Raw genomic sequence first — 22,389 nt, 5'->3', positions numbered from 1 at the left:
TATTAGTTTGTTAGAGCTTTCACATAGCACTGATATGTCATATATCAGAAGTCTCTACCATGATTATATTGTATAAATCTCAGAAACATTTTAAAGAATAGTTAAAGATTAAGAAGACAGATAATTCTTCTTGGAGTTACAACTTTTCTTCTCAGTTTGTGTCTCCTTAGATTGAGTGATAACCTTTAGAACTACAGCATATGCTATTTTATTTGTTTAAAGTGCATAGCAGAATAGCAGTGAGAACACTAAAAAAATGACTTCAAATTTAAATTCTATGACATGAGAAACATATCTAAATATATAAAAGATGGCATCTTCTTTAAAATAATGATCTGTAGCTGTGATTAAAGCTGTGGGAAACTCCTTCCAGACAAATGCAAACAACAGTAAATTATTTGTTGAACATTTTCATTATTTTTCTTTATTATTATTTTATGAAACAATACAGAAACTGATATTATAGCTTTGGGGGACAAAAACAAATAGAAAATACATGCCTAGTATAATGCTAAACCAACTTAGATAAATCTAATCTCTAAAGAAATGGTCACAAAAATATTCTAGCTAAATTTAATATTTGTGTGTGTATATATTTACATATATACATACTTATTCAGTTCTCACAGTTAATAAGTATAGAAATCATATTAAAGCTATGCTTTTCTTATTCCAAAGCCTGTGCTAATAACACTTTACCATATTGCAAGAAATCATTCATTTTCCAAATGACGATATTGTAGGTAATTAAGGTAACTGGCTTAAGTATAATTGTCTGAAATGTTGCTTTTAAGAACTGTACTATTTACAGTGCAACAAAGCCATATTAATGTAAGTACCATGAGTTTAGAAGTAACAGGGAAGTATTAAACTTAATAATTACTATATGAAAATGAACTATCAGAGAAATAATTATTACCGCTTTCAAACTCATGTATTTACTTTTTATAGCTACATATTAGGAATTGGGTCTTTTCAGATTGAAAAGCTAACCTGGATCCTTAGCTCTCCAGTTCTATCTTTTCTGAGCTTCAGTTTATCTATTTATGAAATAAATGTAACTATGTTTAGTATGACTAATGTGAGCGAACTCATTTATTTTAACCCTAGTGGGGAATAAATAACCCTCCAAGAGTCAATTAGGCTCTCAGAAGGTACATTTACTTTTTCAGGATATTACTATGGATCAGTAATCTACTAATTGACGTACTGTGACCCAAAACATTTTATGAGTCAACTAAATTCAGAAAATTCCACCTAAGGAGATATTTACTGACAACATGTTGGCTGAGTACTTATAAATATTCATAAATACATTGCTGATAAATAATTAAATGTTTTACATCCAAATGATTATGAATGGAATTGTCATATACTGCTTACCATAATAGGTACCTGCAGTATGACAAAATAAATTTTTATTATGGGATAAAGAATAATTATCAAGGGAATAATGTGTTTTTTTATTTTTATTTTTTGGAAAAGGGAACTAAATGTATTATATGTGCTAAAATATTTATTAAATATAATAATTACTTGTCATATTTCTATGCAGAACTCCCTAAATTCTGGTTCACTTTCAGCACTTGCCTTTTCTCTTCTCAAGGAGAAATTACCAATCTCCCTGTGGAGGGCATATCAGAATCATACAGGGTGGGAAAGAAGGAGGTTTACAGATGTGAGTACATGAAGCACAGAGTTTATTCTTGTATTATTATTTATTAATTATTATGTTATTTTCCATTTGAATAACAGTAAACCTACATTTGCCCTTCCCTGTATAATGGGCTTTTCCAACTACACAAATACATTTACATGGACACACGATATATACATACACACACATTTCCCCTCTTTGAGATTCGTATACATCTTCCTAAGAAAGTGTCTCACTCCATCCTTCAAAAACAGTGATATAGCAGACCATTGTGTTTGATATGAATATGTGATAATCCTTACTTGTATTAAAGAAGCTGTAATGAAGCAGAAAAAATGCCAAGAACCACTGATCCTGAAAGATGGCCCTAAAATTTCTTGAATATCTCCTAACAACCAGAAATGATTAGAGACAATCATTCCTACATTTATCTATCTATCATCTATCTATCTATCTATCTATCTATCTATCTATCTATCTATCTATCTATCTATCTATCTATCTATCTATCTATCATCTATCTATCTATCATCTATCTATCATCTATCTATCTATCTATCTATCTATCATCTATCTATCATCTATCTATCTATCTATCTATCTATCTATCTATCTATCTATCTATCTATCTATCTATCTATCATCTATCTATCTATCTATCATCTATATCTATCATCTATCTATCTATCTATCTATCTATCTATCTATCTATCTATCTATCATCTATCTATCTATCTATCTATCTATCTATCTATCATCTATCTATCTATCTATCTATCTATCTATCTATCTATCTATCTATCTATCTATCATCTATCTATCATCCTCTTTCTTATTTACCTCTGTATGTATGTGTGTATGTATGTCACTCACTTGTCCAGTATTCCACAATGATTTTTTAAATTTCTATCCTCTTAAAATCTTTAATGTTCTCACATCCCCCCTAACTCTTAGAAGATGACCTCCACTGTTATTTTGTAGAGAAGAAGGCAGATTAAAATTCACATCATTTTTGCCTCTCAATCTATATCCCACACCCAGCCTATTCTATTTAACCTCTATTTACAACAGAGGAGCTGTCCTCCTTCCTGTCTGAGGCCAATCTCCTCCCTTTCAGATACTTAAACTCCTGTGTCTTATGTATTCGACATCATCCTATAAACTGTAGATTTCCTATAAAAAGATTATTTAACTCCGTTCATTAGAATAAAAACAAAAAGAGAAAAGACTTTCCTTCTACTCTCTGTGATCTCTGATTCCCATTACTACCCATTCTCTCTCCCTTTTTCATAGTGAATTTTCTTAAAGATTTGTCTCTATTTCTATCTATATCTCTCAGTCACACTGGGAACACTCTTTTGTATCCATATTGTTGGGTACTTATTACTCAATGGACACAGCATGTTTTAATCTTTATATTGCTGAATCAAATGGACATAATATAGTGCTCATTTGTTCAGGCTTCTTAACAACATTTGACAGTGATGATTGCTCCCTCCATCATAAACACTGTTTTCCGTGGATTTCATGACACGATATAAACCCTTTCTCAGTTCCTTCTTCAAGCTTATATTGACAATCCTCTGTATTTCTCATTCAAGATCTTTGGCCTAGGCAATCCCATTCATGTCCATTGCTTCCAGGGTTCTCATCTACATACAGATTTATAAATTTATATTTGAAGCTGAGTGCTGGAGTCAAGACTGACTTAAGCAACCACATAATTGACATTTCTGTTAGATGTCTCAAAAACGCCTCAAAAAATTAAAAAAATATATCTTTATTGATTTCAAGGAGAGGAAAGGAGAGGGAGGGAGAGAGAGAGAGATAGATAGAAACATCAATGATGAGAGGGTCATTGATCAGCTGCCTCCTGCATGCCCCTGACTGGGGATGGAGCCTGCAACCCGGGCATGTGCCCTGACCGGGAATCGAACCCCGATCACCTGGATCCTAGGTCGATGCTCAACTGCTGAGCCACACCTGGCCGGGCAAAAACACCTCAAATTTAACATGGCCAAGACCATATTCATGATATTCAACTCTAACCAGTCCTCTTCCAATGTCTCCTGCCTCAATGAATATCTTTCTACTTAAGAAGTCTTAAAATATAAGGGCGTCATTACCTTTCACAGTCTTATGCCCCTTAACTTGTCTATCAGTATTTATTTTATCTCCTGAGAATCATAATACCCTTTCATTTCTCTGCTATTCACAGCTCTCACCATTGCTTTCCTGGGCTTTCTATGAGTGTACCTGAAATCTCTTTCCTCTTCTCCAATCTCCCTATTGCAGCAAAAGCAACTTTTCTGTAGAGAAAATCTGAACTGTCCCCTGCCACAGTTGAAAGGTTTTCAATAGACTTGCATTGTTCTTAGGAAAAAGATAAAAATCCTTAACATAGTCTTGACATCCTTAGATAGAGTACGCCCAACATATTCATACCGAGCCATTTTCTTTTACAACACTTTGTCCTGATGCATGGTCCCTGTACATGCTGTTCTGTCTGGATTGACCCTCACAAAACTTCTTCAAGTAAACTCTTATACATATTTATTAATCCAGCTCAATTATCACTTCCTTAGGGAAGCTATCCATGGCCCCCTTTGATTAAGATAATAATTCTTGTTTGTATTATCAGAAGCCTATTATAATACTAATACTGACTTCTCTAGAAGTTATGGCAGTTATAATTTTAAACATATTTGTATGATTCTTTGAATAACATCTGACTCTTTTACTGGACTGTAACTCTAAGAAGGCAGGGATTGTGATTTTACTTTTTTTAATTTGACATATTTCCGGTATCTACCACATTTGTCTGGCAGAGGGTCATGATCAATAAATACTTGCTTCATATATGACTGAATAAAGATGGAACATTTACTAGATGTTTATTACCCAATTCTTATATTTCTATATTTTCTATATCTCTATTTCTCAGCATTCCCAATAGAGAAGAGTTTTTAAAAAATACAAAGGAAATGGTAAAATAAAATTTTACTAAGTTTTATAGCAGTGATAAGACATTTATATCTTGATGAATAATTACTTCAATAATTAAAATAAGGTTCTAGATTTATCAGTATATTTATATTTATGCTATTTGACATTAGCTAAGGTAATTAGGAGTTTACTATAGTAGGGTCCATATAAAGTATTATATGTCAAATGTTTAATGTAAAAGTGATAATTTAAATATTGATAAGAGCTAGCAATAAGACTAGAATAAGTAATTTTTCAAACTATTTTAATTACAACAGTCATACAGTTTTTTGAAAGGAGATATAAGATTGGCATTCTTTCAAGTCAAGAAAAGGAGATGATACAATGGGGGGGTGACTAATAAACTATATAAGTGTTAAATCTTAGAAGCTTAAGCTTAAGTTGAAAAACATTTGTTCTAAATTTAATATAAAATAAATAATCACATCGAAAAAATAGTCATCTAATGTGTGCTTGAACATAATGTTAAGAACATTATATTAATTATACTAGTTATGCATATATTTAATGTTTACTATATACTGAATGCCTTGTTATATACTCTACAGACATTATTTTATTTATTATTAAAACAAATCCAATTGCCTCTTTACAATATGAACAATTTACATTGGAAACATTCTAATTATTGCAAAGCTTTTTATTTGATACTGAATTGATATGTGCTGCCCTGTGTTATCTATAAATGTCTTAGTTTTGTCATCTTTATATCACATTATTAATCTAAGTATGCCTGCTGATGACAGTCTTTCAAATACTTGAAGAACACTATCTTATTCCTCATTGGGAATATTATTTTAAACCTAAAAATAACTTGCTTATTCAATCACTCTTTCCAAGGTATGATTTCCATATTCCTCAAAATACTAGCCATTCCCCTATGAACGTAGTATAATCCATTGATGTTTCCTCAACTGATATGGACAATATAGGTTTTTAAAAATGTTATTAGAATTTGAATCATTTTTATCAGGTAAATACAAGATTTCTTTATGCTAAACTTAGGGTCAAATAAATTTTAAAAATATTTTTAAATGAAACACTGTCAACCTAGAAGTTCTCATGAATCCTATGCAATTGATTTTGAAGCAAATGTTAGATTTTATATTCATCCCTCATCATTTTCATTTTTCGGTTCTTGTATCCTTTATATCTGTCTGAAATATTTTGAATCTTTACCTATCATCCATTATATCAACTTTTTCTACTAGCTTTGAGTTATTTGGAGGTTTGAGAAGCAGGCCTTTAATTCTTCATTCACATTACTAGTAAAATATTGATAAAAAGTACATGAGCAAGTTCAAAGCATTGCAACTTGCCTCTAAAGTTTAAAGTTCTACACTCACTTTGGTGATAGCTCGTTAGTTAACACTAGATTTTCTTTTTTAAAAATCACCTATGAGTATTATTTACTACACTATCATCCAACCAGGTTTCTCCATATAGTTTTTAAGTGCTTTCTAAAAGGTATTATTGAACTCAAAATACATGTGTAATCAGATATTCATCCTCTCATGAATAGTTAATGTTATCAAAAAAGAAAATGAACTGTTAATTTTTTTTACCACCTACAACATGTCTGATTAATAATCCACTCTGATCAAACTCAGTGCTCTGTCAGAATACATTTCTTTTTCTAATTCTGAATATGCCAATCTCTATAACGTCTCTCTTTTTCATGTTTTGTACATATTATTTATAGTAACTCATATGTCACCTCAGGAAAGGCATTCATTCCCTCAAGGCTATCATTCATTTGGACCTGGAAATCCTAACTTATTAAAAGTATATATCATAAGCTTCAATTCTCTTAAAATTTGTCCCCCTATCTTTCTCACCTTAAACATATATATATATATATGTTTACACAAAGTGGAAGAAAATTAATTGCTGAAGACTTCTGGCATACATTTAACAAGTGCTAGGTTTATCTCTGCCCATTCAACTTCTTAAACTATACATATTCTGTTGCTCTTCAGAAGAATAAATTGTTCATAGATTTAAAAAACTTTCCTAACAATTTTCTTAAATATCATTTTATATTCTTTGGTCTTCAAATAATGTTTTAATGTAAAACTTCCAGGTTTGCTTGGGAAAAAATAGGCCTTGAAGAAATGTTAGAGGAGGAAGACCAGGTGCAGGAGGAAGGGAAAGAACTGAAGGAAGGAAAGGAGGGAAGGGAGGACGGGGGAATGTCCTCAAGGCTCACATCTTCAATTAATGAAATATGACATGGCTTTGGGCAAGAGCCAAACCTTCACCATTTTAGATTACTCATGCTAAAAATTCTTTATTAAGAACTTATTATATGATTATTCTATTCTTGGTAATATAGAAATATAAATATTTTGTTCTAAAGACTTTACGTCTAAAGATTTTAAAGGTCGACTCACACTGTAAACCTCTGTTTGCCCACCCATGTATTTTTTCCAAGATTTGATCAAAATTTACATAATATAATACAATACAATATAATACGATCTTCAAGTAACACACACACACAAAGCCTTTCAGTCTTTCTAAAGACTGCACTGAATTTTAAGCAACAACTATTTTTATCACCTTTAAATTTTCAGTATTTAATAGGCACTCAGTAAGTATTTATTGATTAAGATGATACTCAAATATATTTAATCATTTCTCCTTGAAGTATTTTTAGAATTTTCCTTTTCTTGTCTATAATAATCCAAAGATGTTTGATCTTGAAATTTAGATTACATTCAATTAAAAATTGTTTCTTGGAGCTTGCCACACTGGTATTTCCAGAAATTAATATTTGTCATTATTTCAATAGCAGTTTTATCTCTGACAACACTATAGTGACAAAAGCAGTATTATTAGTTTAATTTCTCTGTTGTCATTCTTAATCTTATCTCTCAGCCTGTTCCCAGAAACCACAAGCCATGGCTTGTAGCTCTCTCTTCACCAGCCCTCCAGCCCTGCCCATTCACATAACGATCTCATTTAATGTCCTTCCAGGAGCAGTTTAGTTTTCACTGGTCTCCAAACCCCAGCTTTCCTCTTCCAGCCTAAATTTATATAATATTTCCCTTTTTATTTTTGTTTTTATCTAAGTTCATGACATTTTCCCCTCAGAGCATATCATTATCCTTCCATTTTCTGTTTTTCAGTATCTCTTACATGGTACTGATACCATAAATATCTGTTTTATCTTCTCAATTATAAACTTCTTGAGGCAAGAGCTTTCTTTTCATAGTCTCTATCTCCCTAAATATTTTTCACACTATTTTTTCCACAGAAGATTTCCAGAAAAATGTCTGTTGACTTATTTGCTCTTTGCTATGTGTTAAAATAAATAGGTATTTTTATACAACACTAAATGTTGGCAGAAAAGGAATAGATTTCAGGCCATATGGATACTGCCTGAAAAAGTCTCTGCCATTGTGAAGTAGTCATTCATTGACTGTATGAGTTTTTTCCATATCTAGCTGTCAGCCAGCCCCTCTGATGTGAATAGTCACAATTTTAATGTTTTCAGGTCACATATATGGGACACATCTCCACAAGTTAGCTTCACAACCCTGTATAAGAAATATCACACTCCTCCTGTGCTGAGGACAGATCTGAGACCTAGAGAAGGCAAACAGCTTGCCCATGGTTATTGGTGAAAAAATTGTGGAGTTGGCCATGCCCACCATACAGTGCTGGCTAAATCTGATAAACTTTTTTGCTTTTCTGCTTTCTTTACAATCTCTTTCTCCTACCTACTTAACCAGCATTTATTCATTGCCCCATTATTCTTTCTATGTGTATGAGTATGCTTTTAAAATCTTATTCTTATTTTTCTGGCTTCAGATTTGCCCCTAAGCAATACTCATACTGAGAAAGTAGTTAGGAGAAAGAGATTAATAGACATAAAGGTGTGTGTATATGTGTATGAATGAATATAGAAAACATAGGCAATTATAAAAATTTTAATAATTCTCACACTGAAAAATGCAGGAAACTATCAGAGAATTTTAAGGAAAGTGTGGTGTGATCTGACTTACACTTTTTAATTAATAATTGGTTGAGAGAGAGAGAAACATAAATTTGTTGTTCCACTTATGTGCTCCTTGGTTGCTTCCTGTTTGTGCCCTGATCATAGTTTGAACCCACAACCTTGGTGTACAAGGATGATGCTCTAACCTGAGCTACCCGGCCAGGACTGACTTACATCTTTCAATAATCACTTTGACTTCTCTGTTGAAAATAAAAGGAAAGAGCAATAGCATGGTGAATATGAAAGAGGGTATGGAAGTAGTCTGAAACAAAGAAAATGGTGGTTTGCACTAGTGTGTAGTGGTGGAGTGGTAAGAAGTGATCACATTTAGGATATATTCCAGGCTTATAGCCAGATACATTTGTTGATGCAGAGGGTATGAAGTATAACAGAGAGGAGAGGAGACAAAGATAACTCAAAGGCTGTGGACTGAGTGCCTGAAGACTGGAGTGGCCATAAACTGTGAAAAGGAAGGCAGTAAGCAGAGCAGGTTGTGGGGTGGCGGTGAAATCAGAGTTCCATTCTGAGCATGTTATGTTTCAGGTGCCCATTAGACATCTACTGGGAAATGCTGAGTAGTAGTAAGAAATATCAGTCTGCAGTTCAGGTGAGAGCTGGGCTGGAGAAGCAAATTTGAAAAGTGGTCTGCTTACAGATAATAACTGAGTCTTTGAGACTGGAAGAAAAGGTTGGTTGTAAGTTCTCTCTCTCTCCTTTCTCTCTCTCTCCTTTCTCTCTCTCTCCCTTCTCTCTCTCTCTCTCTCTCCCTTCTCTCTCTCTCTCTCTCTCTCTCTCTCCCTTCCCTCTCTCTCTCTCTCTCTCTCTCTCTCTCTCTCCCCTCCCCTTCCACCCCTCCCCATCTCTCATCTTACTATCTAGCTTTTGGAGAACAAAAACTCTGTGTTCTATATTTTGTGTATTCCCCACAATGTCAACCACACATTAGGTCCCAATAAATGCTTACTGAATGCCAAGTAGGAAGCAAGCTACAAGTTATTTATAAATTGAAGTAGTTCAGGCATTATCTTGCAGCATTAAAAGGGATTTGAAAATAACACCATTTCTGCATTTCCCGAGAGGAAATAATTCCATCTTCAAAGAAAAGGACCATCAGAAAGAGTTTTTGAGTCATTAGAGACTTTCTCAACTTTCTGAGAAGCCATCTTAAGGTTGCTTGTGCACAGAGCATATAGAAGCAATTACTGCCTGAAATACCCAAACTGCAAATCCACATTTCAATAAAATGCAAACCAAGGATAATAACTAGAATTGAGTGAATTTTTATTTTCATTACAGTAAAATTTTCCATCTTTTAAGAATTCACTTAAGATTGCTATTATAGATGTTTTTATAGCTTTGCAGGGGGGAAATATAAGTTTTCTGTAAATGAGGGAGAACTGGCTTCCAGAAACAGTTGTCTCCATGAAAAATGAATCTATACTGACGGTGCTCCTAGTAATTCTATGAAGTATTTAGTGAAATATAACTTGAGGAAGAGATACATTCAGAAGACCTTGATTGGGAGCTTCTGCAGTCACCACTCACCCTTGATACCATTCGCCTTGTTAGGTACTCAGTTGTTTGTTTGTTTTAATCAGGGAAATATTTGATTCCAAATATGGTTTTGGTGTTGCAATGAAGGATGTTGCTATCTCTTTTCAATATTAAAGTTAACCTTTGTATTGGTCAGTGGAGGTACTCACGTTGCGAAAGTACAGGGAAAGAGGGGCTGCACTCTCTACTGCATCAACTCTTTCTAGACCACGATGCATTTTTAAATACCCTCTTTCACTTGTAGCATAGTTCTCTGTTTAATTTACAATTTCCAGACCAATGTAGACTATTATTTTATGAAAAGAACATTCTAAATAAAAATAGCCAATCAATCTCAACACAATGCCTAAGATTACATCTGTAGGTACATAAAAAATTTCATAGTTCAGATGCTCTTTAAAAGTTACTTAGAATATCCTTACCCAAATCTGCACTCTCTTTTATGCCTGGGAGTTATCTTTCTCATTAATTTTACCCCCAAACCATGACCAGAGATAGATGAAAATCTGGGTAACAGATGGCATTTCAATAGCCAACAGTAGATTTCAGGATTTATATATCCTCAAGTTATGAGATTTTTCTCATCATAGCACCAGTCTCTATATCACCTTGACTTTGACTGATGCAGTAGTCTGTTAATTTATACCCTACAACCCACCACATCTTTTTTAATTCTACACATTTTACTGACTTTTTATTTGTCTTTTTCTGTAAGTTCCCTTTCAACCTAAGAGCCATTTCTGGACTAATCATACCCATTGGCAAATACTCTCTGTTTTTTAGCTTTGATTCAAAGCTTATTAGTCACTGCTTATCGGTGCTTGCCGTCTATTAGACCAAGTACTTAATGATTCAAGTTCTTTATCTGATTGAATTGCTCCTTACTGTTTGCAATGTCTGCCAATTAAATATCACCTGCAAATTTAGAAAACTGCTCCTACAACCATTCACTAAGTAATTTGCATCTACCTAATTTATTTCCTTTCACAGATCTCCTTCACCTTCATCAGTGTTAAAATCTTTCCTTATCAAGAACAAATATATTTGGTCATTTTTTCTTTCTTGTCTACTTATATGCACAGCTGTGTGGTCTCCCACATCTATACGCCAGCTCCATCCTACATTTATATCAAGTGGATTATTTTTGAACACTCGCCATTCAGACATACAAACATGCATTCTTATGACCACATGCACTTTTTGAACTTCCTGCCTGACTACAGCTGACATACTCTGGCAAACTCAATCAGTCCATTGATGCTTTTTTAGTCTAATTTAAGAATTAAAATCTTAGTGACTGTCCAATTTAAAGTGTCTATAACTGCCTCTTTTCTTTTCACCCATTTTTATCCTGACTCTCTTTGCAAATCTACCTTTTCATTTCACAAAGCTTGTGAGCATTTATCACTGGGTGGGTGTCTGTGGGGGAAGTTCTTTGGTGAGTGAAGTTTCACTGATGGATACAGATATTTTCAAGGCTGGTTTGAAATAATGGAAAAAACATAATCAAAATAGGTAAAGATTTTTTTTTTTTGTAACCCTGGGGCACATTTGATAGTCTTCAGGCACCCCATTGAGGATTCTTTGTCCACAAGCATTACTCCTCATACTCTGCCTTCTCCTAATTCCATCGGGTGCCCTGTTCAGTCCTCAGGTAAGGATTAAAAAATTAATTAATTAAATAAAAGTGGCAGTGTCTGGCCTTTGTCCTAGCTAACTATCTCTGCTTCCTCTAGACCAAGGGAATTGTTCCAAACTTAATTTCTTAGGAAATGGAGATGAGAATGGGGATAAACGCTGTGCCTTCTAAAGCTTGTTCTGTGGCACATACAGGCCCACCTCCACGGGCCTAGCTTTATGCCCGATGCCTTCCCAACTGTCCCTAGCAATCCCCTTTTTGGTGCAGATGGGATCCTCTAAACCCTTCTTCCCAAATGAGCTCTCTCCTCCCTCTAGCTTTTTTGTCCTTCCTAGAAGCGAAAGTTACAACACCAGTTTTTCTTATTCAGGTTCAAGTGCAATAATTTAGAGCCATAAATAACCATTTTGTGCAAGATATTCACGTTAACACAACACTCCCAATTTAGTTTTTATAATGGAGATGAGAGGAATACCTATAGTTCCTCTTTTTTTTTTTAGCTGTAGATAGCATTCACATGAGTTCCATCTGCACATTTAGCAATTGTTCCTAGGTTCCATTAGAATGCTCTTTTCATACCACAAAAATCAAAATGTCTGCAGCAGAACTCTGCATCTTTGTTGCCCTTTTCTACTCTGCTTTCTTTTCTGTAGTCCCTATTTCTGTCCGTGACTATCTGCTCACTTTCCTCTGATACCTTTCTCACCAAGTCTCAACAACTCCTTTCTCTTCGCCTCCAAATTATCAAGTTCTAGTAATTATATCTTAGAATATTGTTTTCTCAAAATCATCCTTTTGTTAATCTGCTATTGCTATTGTTTTGGTTTAGACACTCCTTTATTCCTCTCTAGATTGTTGAAAAAGTCATTTGTCTTTTCCCTTCTTTGCTCCAATACATTCTTGGCCCTACCTCAGCTATCTTTCTTAAATACAAGCCAAATCCCATTTTTTCTTATGTAAAAACCTTTAAACCTTTTATAATTTTCACTGTCTAAATGATAAAGTCCAAACTCTTTTGCCTGGCAAACACGCTTTTATAATTATCCCTATTGTTGCCTCTCACACTCCTACTCATCTACAAGACCTAGCTTAAATTTCTCCCCATCTGTGAAATCTTTTAAACTCTACAGGCAGGGGCTGCCACTCCACCCTTGGTTGCCATGGTATCTGGTATGTTTTACCCTATGGCATTTATAGCACTGCTTTAATTATTTATTTACACATTTGTCTTCCCTGTACACTATGAGATCTTTGAAGGCAAGAACAATGTCGTCCACTCCTTTGAGTTTATGATGCTAGGCACATTGCCCAGAATGTTGCAAGCATTCAAAAACGTGTGGGGATAAATGGATGAATATAGGGCATTCTGCTTGGCACGCAAAGTAAACAAAACTCAGCCTTCTGGTCTCTAAAAGAGGACTGTGCAGAGAAAAGTCCTCTCTATCTATATACCTACACCTACACCTGCACCTATACGTATACCTATCTCATATTTCAAAAGACTAGTTTGAAAAGACCTGAAATAGGTGCTTTTAGAAGACAAGATTACTAGGAGATGTGAATGGTCTGAAAACCTTATGGAGCAAAGCATGAGTTTAGCTGCAGTTGAAAATTTAGGAAGATGAAGTGAGTAAGGACAGCCAAAGCAGACTGAAGCTGAATGTGATCTATATGGAGTGTGATGAAGTGTAAGTGGGAAGTGAGACACAGGCCACAGAAAATAATGCATGACTTTCTAAGGTGTTTCAATTTTTCTTAGATGCGAGAGAAAAGACAGGTTTCTAAGACAGAGTTGAGATATTTTGAGACATTTAGAGATGCAAATATTTTTAGTCACTCCCCAAATCCTTCTCTATCTATGTAATCTTACTTTTGTCTTCTGCTCATACCTATCCAAACTCCATCTGAATCTTGTGCAGGCCTTAAAATCCTGTGCTGAAGTGTTTCTAAGTAATATTTTCCTCACTGTGACTTGGTTTATTAAAATCCTTTTCAAACCAAACTTACACTGGAACTCTGTTCCCTAATGCAAACTCCTGAAGGAATTGAGCACTAGGACTCTGGATCCAAACTGACTGGGTTTGAATCATGAATTCTCTACAACTTGGCTAAGTGACCATGGGCAAGTGCCATTATCTAACTCTGTTTCATCATCTGCAATATTGGGATAACATTAGTATCTATCTCATAGGGATGTTGTGGATACTGAGAGCTAATAAATGCATAGTATATAGACTTTATCAGCAATAGTAAGCTCTTATATAAGTGCTAATAATAATAATTTTGTCAATTTCAAACCATGTTTTTTTCCTGAGGTACCTCTGTTAATTGCGAGTGCTGTCAAGTATATTGCTGACTAAAATATAAGCCTCTAATTCTAGTTATGTTCTATTTTTATTATAAAACACAGCATATAAAATAGTTCCAAGCTATATAACGCAGAGCTGTAGCTTTTTCCTTGTAAAATCACTAACCATTCATATTTCGTATATATATTAGTTCTTCCTTTATTAATTGCCCTATTCCACTACAAAAGATTTCCTTTTAGATTTACATTGTCTCTCAGTTTCCTTTTTGGAAACTCTAAGTTCATATCTTTTATAGCATTACCTACTGTGGATTTTCTTATGGATTTTATGACCTCTTCATGTAGCAGTGAAGCAGGGAGGCAGCAATGCTAACAATTCATCATACTTTTCCAAGTATTTTCCAGTCTATGTTTGTAATTTAATTATTACAGTTTTTGATTTGCTAATGATTTGAATTTTTGTGTACCTGTAACCACTGTTGTTGTCCATGTAATATATACCATTATTTTTAAGCCTCTGAAAGACACCTTTTATTTTGCCTATCCTGTATCTATTCTCCCCATCTTCTAATAACAGCACCCCAACTTCCTTGGGGGATCAGCATTCCCCGGTGCTTACTTCAAGTGTTTACACTGAGCTACTGCTTCCCTAGGTGCTCAAGGTGGGCACATGGCGCAGGCCTGTTCCTTACAATACTGCCCTCCCAGCTACCTCAGTGCTGAAACTGCATAAAATGGGGGCTCTTTGTCGGAATTGTTGGCAAAAGAGAATCTACCTATGGCCCTGGCTGGGTGGCTCATGTGGTTGGAGCGTCGCTGTCCCGGGCACCAAAAGGCTGCGGGTTCCATTCCGTCAGGGCACATACTTAGGCTGCGGGTTCGGTCCCCGGTAGGGGTGCTAAGGGAGACAACCGATTGATGTTTCTCCCTCACATTGATGTTTTCCTCTCTCTCTCCCTCCCTCCCTCTCTCCCTCTCCCTTCCTCTCTTTCTAAAAATGAATAGAAAACATATCCTTGGGTGAGGATTAATAAAAGAGAGAATCTATGTTGATATTGGGACGGCTAAGAGAATGAAAACCAAGCCTGGACTTGCTGGAGGTCACTTTGCTGACACAGAAGGAGAGCCTGCCCGAGAACTGGGACAACTCAATGAGAAGCAGGGCTGAGATGGAGAGCAGCGGCAAAGGCCTGAGGAAGTGGCCCTGGATCTCATCCCTGGAGAGTTGTGAGCCCTTAAGTTATCAGTTCACTTCAATTGGACTATCATTTGAAACCAAAGACATCTAATTTAAATTTCACACCATGCTAATTAGCCTCAGATGCATCTCTCCACTCCAGGTTCCTTACCTGAACTCCAGACTCATATGAAATGACTTACTTCATTTTCTGTTTGGATAGCTCCAAAAAGGTATATCTAGAGTAGTTAAGAGAATGGGCTCTGACGTCAAACAACTTATGCTCATATTCTAGTTCTTCTATTTATTAGCTATGTGACCTTGAGCAAGTTACTTAAACTTCTGTGCCTGAGTCTTATTATCTATATAATGAGGATATAATTATATATATTTATAAGAATTTTTGAGGATATTTGTGTGTATTTAAGGAGTCAGTACTCACAAGGCTTTGGAATAGCACTCAGCTGTTTAAAAATGTTAATTACTATTATTACTCATTTCTAAAATAGTAGTTTTGATTCCACACTCTCCACCAAAATATTCCTTCTTTATTTCTCCTTATGCTAGTGAATGACCCCACTCTCAATTCAACTGCAGTGAAGTGGGAGTCACTGCATGTAGTGAGCTATAAGGATTAAAAAGCTTAAAATTGTAAAAGCAAGAGCCCAAAATTTAGCCTTGCAATGAAGGTAGAAATTTCTTTTAGATAAGGCTAAACTTAGGGCTATCAGAGTTTGATTGATTTTATTAAAGAGCAATGAGATCCCATTGAAAGATATTAATAACAGGAATGTCATTAACTAACGCAAGCCATTAAAAGATCGCTTGACTGCCATTCATTCTTTGATGTAAAAATATTTTCTAGGTATGGAGGTTCCAGTGGCAAATAAAATGTAAAAACCTTCTGCCCCAATTAAGCTCACATTTTAGCAGGAGAAGACAGATGAACAAATAAGTACATAGTAAGGTGGTGGTATATGTTACAAAGAACAACAGACCAGGAGAAGGGGAGACATAGTGCAGAAGGTAGAAGTTGTTTGAATAGGGTGGCTGCAGAAGGCCTCTTTAATAATAGCTTTTCATCAGAGACTGGAAAAAAAAGTGAGGTGGATGGAAAGATGTCTGGGGGAAGAGCATCCTAGGAAGATGGTTCAAGAAGTTCAAAAGGCCAAGGTCAGCAAGTGGGGGAAGAGGGAGGATGACTATGGGCTTAGAGCACAGAGTGAGGGAGACACAGAGGAGGTCACAAGGGAATTGGGGGGGGGGCAGAGTATGTAGGATGGTTTTTACTCTGAGTTGGATGGGAAGGCTATCAAATGGTTTTCAGCAAAAGAGTGACTAGATCACTCAACTGCTGTGTTAAAATATATTGAAGGCAGTCAAGAGTGGAAAGAGGAAGAATAATTGGAAATCTATAGCTGCAGTCCAGGTGAGAGATGTCCATGGCTACAAGTAAGGCAGTGAGTGGAGCTGTGAAAATGGGAACAAAAAAAGTCTTTTTCTGCTTCCATGGCTGAAAAGATAAGATACAAAATCTTGAGTGAGAGGATATTATTGGCTTTGCTCTTCCCCATCTAATCTATCAGCAGATCCTGTCAGTCTGCCTTCAACATATATGTTGAACACATTATATTAACATAACTTGAGATTTTACCAATCTATTAGAGTTAGCAGATAAACATATTCCTGAATTAATTTTCTCAGTTAATCTTCACAATAACAATTCTACAGATGTGGACAAAGTTACTCAAAGAGGTTAAAAGCTCTCATAGGCTCATGTGGCTAGTAAATGAGATAGTGGTACCCACAACTAATGTTCTGTTCTAATCCAAAGTCTTCATGTTGCCTTTGAGGATAAGAGAATACGTGGAAAGATTTCGAGGTTGAAGAGTAAGAAAACAAGGAACTCACACTGGATTCTCATAGTCTTTGCAGTAAACCATCGGCTTTAACAACTAAAAATGAGAAGTGTGTCAAGGATGGAGAGTAGGACTACAAATGAAAACTTGAAAACTATGGGAAATGTTTGGAATAGCCATTGTGGAGATGAAAATAAAGAATCAATATCTAATGAATTAAAGACAGTGTGGAATCAGTAAAGATTCTATTGATCACATTAGCTACTATGGTATAGACATGAACTCAGTCAGCCTAGTTCCATGACCTTCTATAGCAGTAAGCCATTATTCATGTGTAGGATCATAGAGTGGGAACAGGGATGAACACAGGAGGCACAGAAAAAGATGAAGAGCTTCAGGATGCCCTGGGGAAAAATTTATCCTTATTTTGAGTTTCCATGAAGTGAAAATTTATTTCCACCACTTTCATGATTTACTAGAGACCATGAAGTATTTTTGTTTTCCCAGCTACTCGAAGAACCTGATTTCTGTTCTTTACTAATGAGACTCTATGCATGTGACTTTTCTTTTGTTTTGTTAATTACATGCATGTCTTCTGGGGGGGTACTGGTCTTATCCCCGCCACTAGATAGACTTCACAACATTTTCTTCTCATGGACCGAAAACTTTGAAACTTGGCTAAATATTCCTCTTCACCCCAAAACCTACCAGTCTCCTAACAGATTTCAGTATCATTGTAGATGTCTCTTACAAAAACCATTGTGGGCCATTAAACAAAAAAAACAAAACAAAAAAAAGACTTTATTTTTTAAAGTAGTTTTGGTTTGCAGAAAAGTTGAGCATAAAGTACAAAAATTTCCCATATACCACCTTGTCTCACTGGTGTGCCATACCTCCCCCTACTGCCCCACTTTTGCCCATTATTAACATCTTGTATTAGTGTGATACATTTGTTACAACTGATGAACCAATGCAGACATTATTATTAAATAAAGTCAATTGTTTATATTAGGGTTCACTCTTTTAATAGGTTTTGACAAACCCATAATATTATGTATCCACCATTACAGTGTCATACAAAATAGTTTCATGGCCCTAAAATTCTCCTATGATCCACCTATTCATCCCTCCCTCTCTTGCCTTATTTTGGGCCATTTTAAACTCCAGTTCCTTTTGTCTCCTCAAATATTCTATGACCCACAAGGTCAATGTCTATATTTCAGTCTCTGGTCAACTCTTTCTCTCCTACTAGATCTCTTATATTTTCACTTATACTTCATCTGTTTTTCAATCTCATATTTACATTTTGATTAATTTTTCCAAAATTTTACCCCAGTCTATCTTTCCAATCATGACCATGCTTTTCCTTGAACATTTTAGCTTTGCTTTCATCTCATTTAATTTCCTTGACAAGTTTATCCACCATAACTCAACCTTGATATGTATGTTTTAATCTTCCATCCCTTTACACTGGACATTTATTTTCAGCTGAAGAAAGTAACACTATGGTGCAGACTAGTAGCAATGAAAAGTGGCAGTCTTAGATAAACTTCAGCTCAATCCTCAGCACCACTGATCCATCCTTTTATCTATTTTGATTTAGTATCACTATCACTGACCTTCAATATCTAAGTCTCCCAATCTCTTGTAGACTATTACATAATACTTGTTCCCATTAATGTCAACAGACTTCACCTCCTATTTTTATCAAGAAATTTGAAGCAATGAGATATGATCTTTCTCTACCTCCCAACCTATTGCCTATAGATTTAAGGATTACCAGACACATTCTCACAATGTTTGTTTGCTTGTTTGTTTTTCCAGTATTAAAGAAACATCTTTACCCCATCAAAATCAATTCTCAGTCTAAGATTTTTATTCTATCTTCTCTGGGATCTTTATCCCTCATATATTAACTTCCTTTTCTTATATTAAATTTTCCTTTATTTTCCTTCCTCAGTTTATAATTATACTCAGTTTTCTCTTAATTGGAAAACAAACAAAATAAAAAAAACTCCGCCCAAACCAATAACCCTTTCAACTATTATCTCTTGCTCATCCAAACTTTCTGAAAGAATAATATATGCATGTTATGTTAAAACATGTGACTCCAAGTTTTTCCATAATCTTTTGCAAACTGGTTTCTTTCCCTACTGTGCTATCAAAACAGTTCAGGCTTAAGTCACCAACAATCTCCAAATAGCTAACCTAGTGGATATTTGGAAGTCCTATGACAGATATTTTTGACATTGCTAGTCACAGCTTACTTTTTGAAACTCTTTTAATCTAACTGACCTCTTCTCCCATGGTTTGGTCATTCCTTGACTTATTTATTCTCAGTTGTTTTTTCTTCACAAACTTTTCTTCTGCTAATTCTTAAGTGGTATCTTTCTTAGGGCTTCATCCTAAAATCAGCCTAGTCATCTTCTTACTATATGTTTTCAGCAATCTCATGCACTTTCGTGCTATCAACTACCACTCCTAGGTCAGTGACTCCCAAATGCATGCCTCTTACTGGGCTTTTTTTGTTGAGCTTCAGAATCTTACATATATGTGAATTTCCCCCTAGCCCATCCAACTCATCCTACTCTAAACTGACCTCATCCCTTTCTTCTCTAAATCTTTTTTGGCAATCTCCTTCATGATCAGTTACACATCATCTTCTTATTCATTATTCACATACTATAAACTTATAAATTATCCTTGAATCTTCCCTTCCCTTCACCTTAGTCACTAAATTCTGTTAATCCTACCTCCTTTATGTCTTTAATTCCATATTTTTCACCCCATTCATATTATTAGTACCTCTGGACGCAGTCTCATCACTTCTTGCTTGGAGTGCTACAAAAACCTCCTAAATCTTGGCCTGCTTCCCATGCTATTTTTCACCTTTCTCTCTTTCCTTAGATTCTTTTATCTGTCAGTAGACATCCTTTGCTTTCTGCTAATACCACTTTACCTAGATGTTTACCACTCGTTATTCTCTACATACATATTTCCTCCTTTAGAAAGTTTACCCTTATCTTAACACCAGGGCTTTCTTAGTGTTCCATTCATGCCTGTAGCATTACACTTTCTGTATTGTACTGTAATTATCTAGTTCAATGCCTGTGATTCCCATCGCACTAAGATACTCTTAAGGGAAAGAACGAGGATTTATTTATCTTTATGTCTCCAGTGCCTAACATAGCACATAGTACACAGAGACCATCAATGAAAAGTGTTTGTTACAGATGTTATTATCTTATTACACTTGCATTCCTCCACAGTGCCTTCCTTGACCATGGCATTAATTGGTTGCATTTAAAAATATTTTTTAAATCCTCAAGTAAATATATATTTTCTATGTTGAATGCATTAATAAATTAGAATATCTATGATGGAAATATATTTACCTTTTCGAACGAAAGACTTGCTGAATTTCATGTCAACTATGTAAATGAGGAAACCCCTTCCATTTTCGTCTATTTGTTTACATGAGTAAGGCTTCTATAAAATAACAGATTATAGCACTCTAATCTTGAGGCTAACCCCTATCTTAGTTAAACAAAAACCTAATATTTTTTTGCTTGGTTTTTAGCCATGATACTCAATTCCTTGAAATCCTTCCACACAATATGTAGAAAGTCGCTGTCATCTATCAAGAAAATCTTTCTAATGATCTAGCATTTGACAAATTAAGTTCCTCTTCTTTCTTTTACTTTTGTTCATTATATTTTTACATGAAACCATATGACTTATAAAATGATGGTAGTGACACCAATGCTTCCATTGTCCCTTAGTTTGGTGCTTCAGAGAATATTTGCACCAAGAGCCACATGTCATAAAAAGATTTTACATGCACAAAAGAGATGCCCTTATTTAAAAAGGTAAAAGAAGGTAATTGTATAAGGAATGATGAAAATAAGAAACACCAGAGTCATGTTTTCAGACATATTATTTTTAGAAAAGATTACTTATAGGAACTAAGAATATGGAAATTTATTTCCTATCAATCTACCTGCATTGGTTTTCCCCTTGGAAGGTCTTCTGATACCTAAGGTCTGACTACCCCACTTTGAAAGCTGCTGACTTAAAAGAATGCTACCCAAAGAAGGAATTAAATAATACATCCAGTTGTCTAACTCATAGTCTTCTTTCTTTTTTTTCTTAATTTTTTGTACTTTATTCTAAGCTTGATATACTTTTTATTTCCTATATAAAGTTATTTGTGTTTTTCTTACTTCTGCTCCCCCTCCCTCACTTTTTGAATCCTCACCTGAGGGCATTTTTTTCATTGCTTTTTCAGAGACAGTGGAAGGGAGTGAGAAATGGGCGTCAGGAGGAGGTGAGGGAGAAAGAGAGACATTGGTGTGAGAGCAATACATACATAGACTGGTTGCCTCCCACACATGCCCCGACCAGGGGCAGGGAGTGAACCCACAACCCAGGTACATGCCCTTGACCGGGAATCAAATCCAGGATCCTTCATTGCATGGGCCGATGCTCTAACCACTTGGAACACCTGCCAAGGCTGTTTTTCTCCCTTTAAACCAGGGGGGCATAATTTATCAGTCACATTAATTCACCCTTAACATTTTCTCCTGTACTGAGCAGAACATATCTCTCATTTATCTATTTCACACTGAAACATCTTTTGGCCATATCTGTGTTCTCATAAATTTTAAGAACACATTAATTGCAGAAAGTTATAAAAGTAGTGAAGCACATAAGAAATGGAGGAGACTTTGCTCTATTTTTAGTTTTTGAATAGACTCCACATATACATTTAGGCAATCATTTTCTCTCTCTAGCTATAATTTCCTCTGTAAAAATTATGTATGTACTAAAACCCTGACACCTAGTTTTAATAGGGAAGCCCTTTAACTTGCAATTGACCAACTCTGAAGTCCTAGTGCCACCCCTAGAAATCACTGTGGAATAATGATATAAACTCAGAAACTTTCCATGTTTCCTCTTGGACTCTTTTTTAATGTGACCGGTCTGTCCATAATCATCATTATGACAAAGATGCTGAGAAACATTCTTTTAGTTTGGGTTTCCCCGTAGGAAGACAAACAATTAACTTTGTTCTTTTTAGAAGACTCGTCATGGATGGAGGTATTCATTGGCAATATTTACTGTTATTTAAAATATACCTAAATTCATAAACATGTTTACTCTAATAAAAATATACAACAATAATT

The 22,389-nt window shown here is 35.1% G+C and overlaps 1 protein-coding gene across 2 annotated transcripts in view; it reads right to left on the bottom strand.

Moving 5' to 3' along the window:
- Window positions 1-22,389, bottom strand: part of GRID2 (glutamate ionotropic receptor delta type subunit 2) — a gene marked incomplete at its 3' end in the record, with an annotated part of 1,219,813 nt that overhangs the window by 289,228 nt on the left and 908,196 nt on the right. The gene's annotated exons all lie outside the window — the stretch shown is intronic.

This window comes from Miniopterus schreibersii (assembly GCF_964146895.1).
Source record: "Miniopterus schreibersii genome assembly, chromosome: 1".
Lineage (NCBI taxonomy): Eukaryota > Metazoa > Chordata > Mammalia > Chiroptera > Miniopteridae > Miniopterus > Miniopterus schreibersii.
This window is presented reverse-complemented; position numbering and strand designations above follow the sequence as displayed.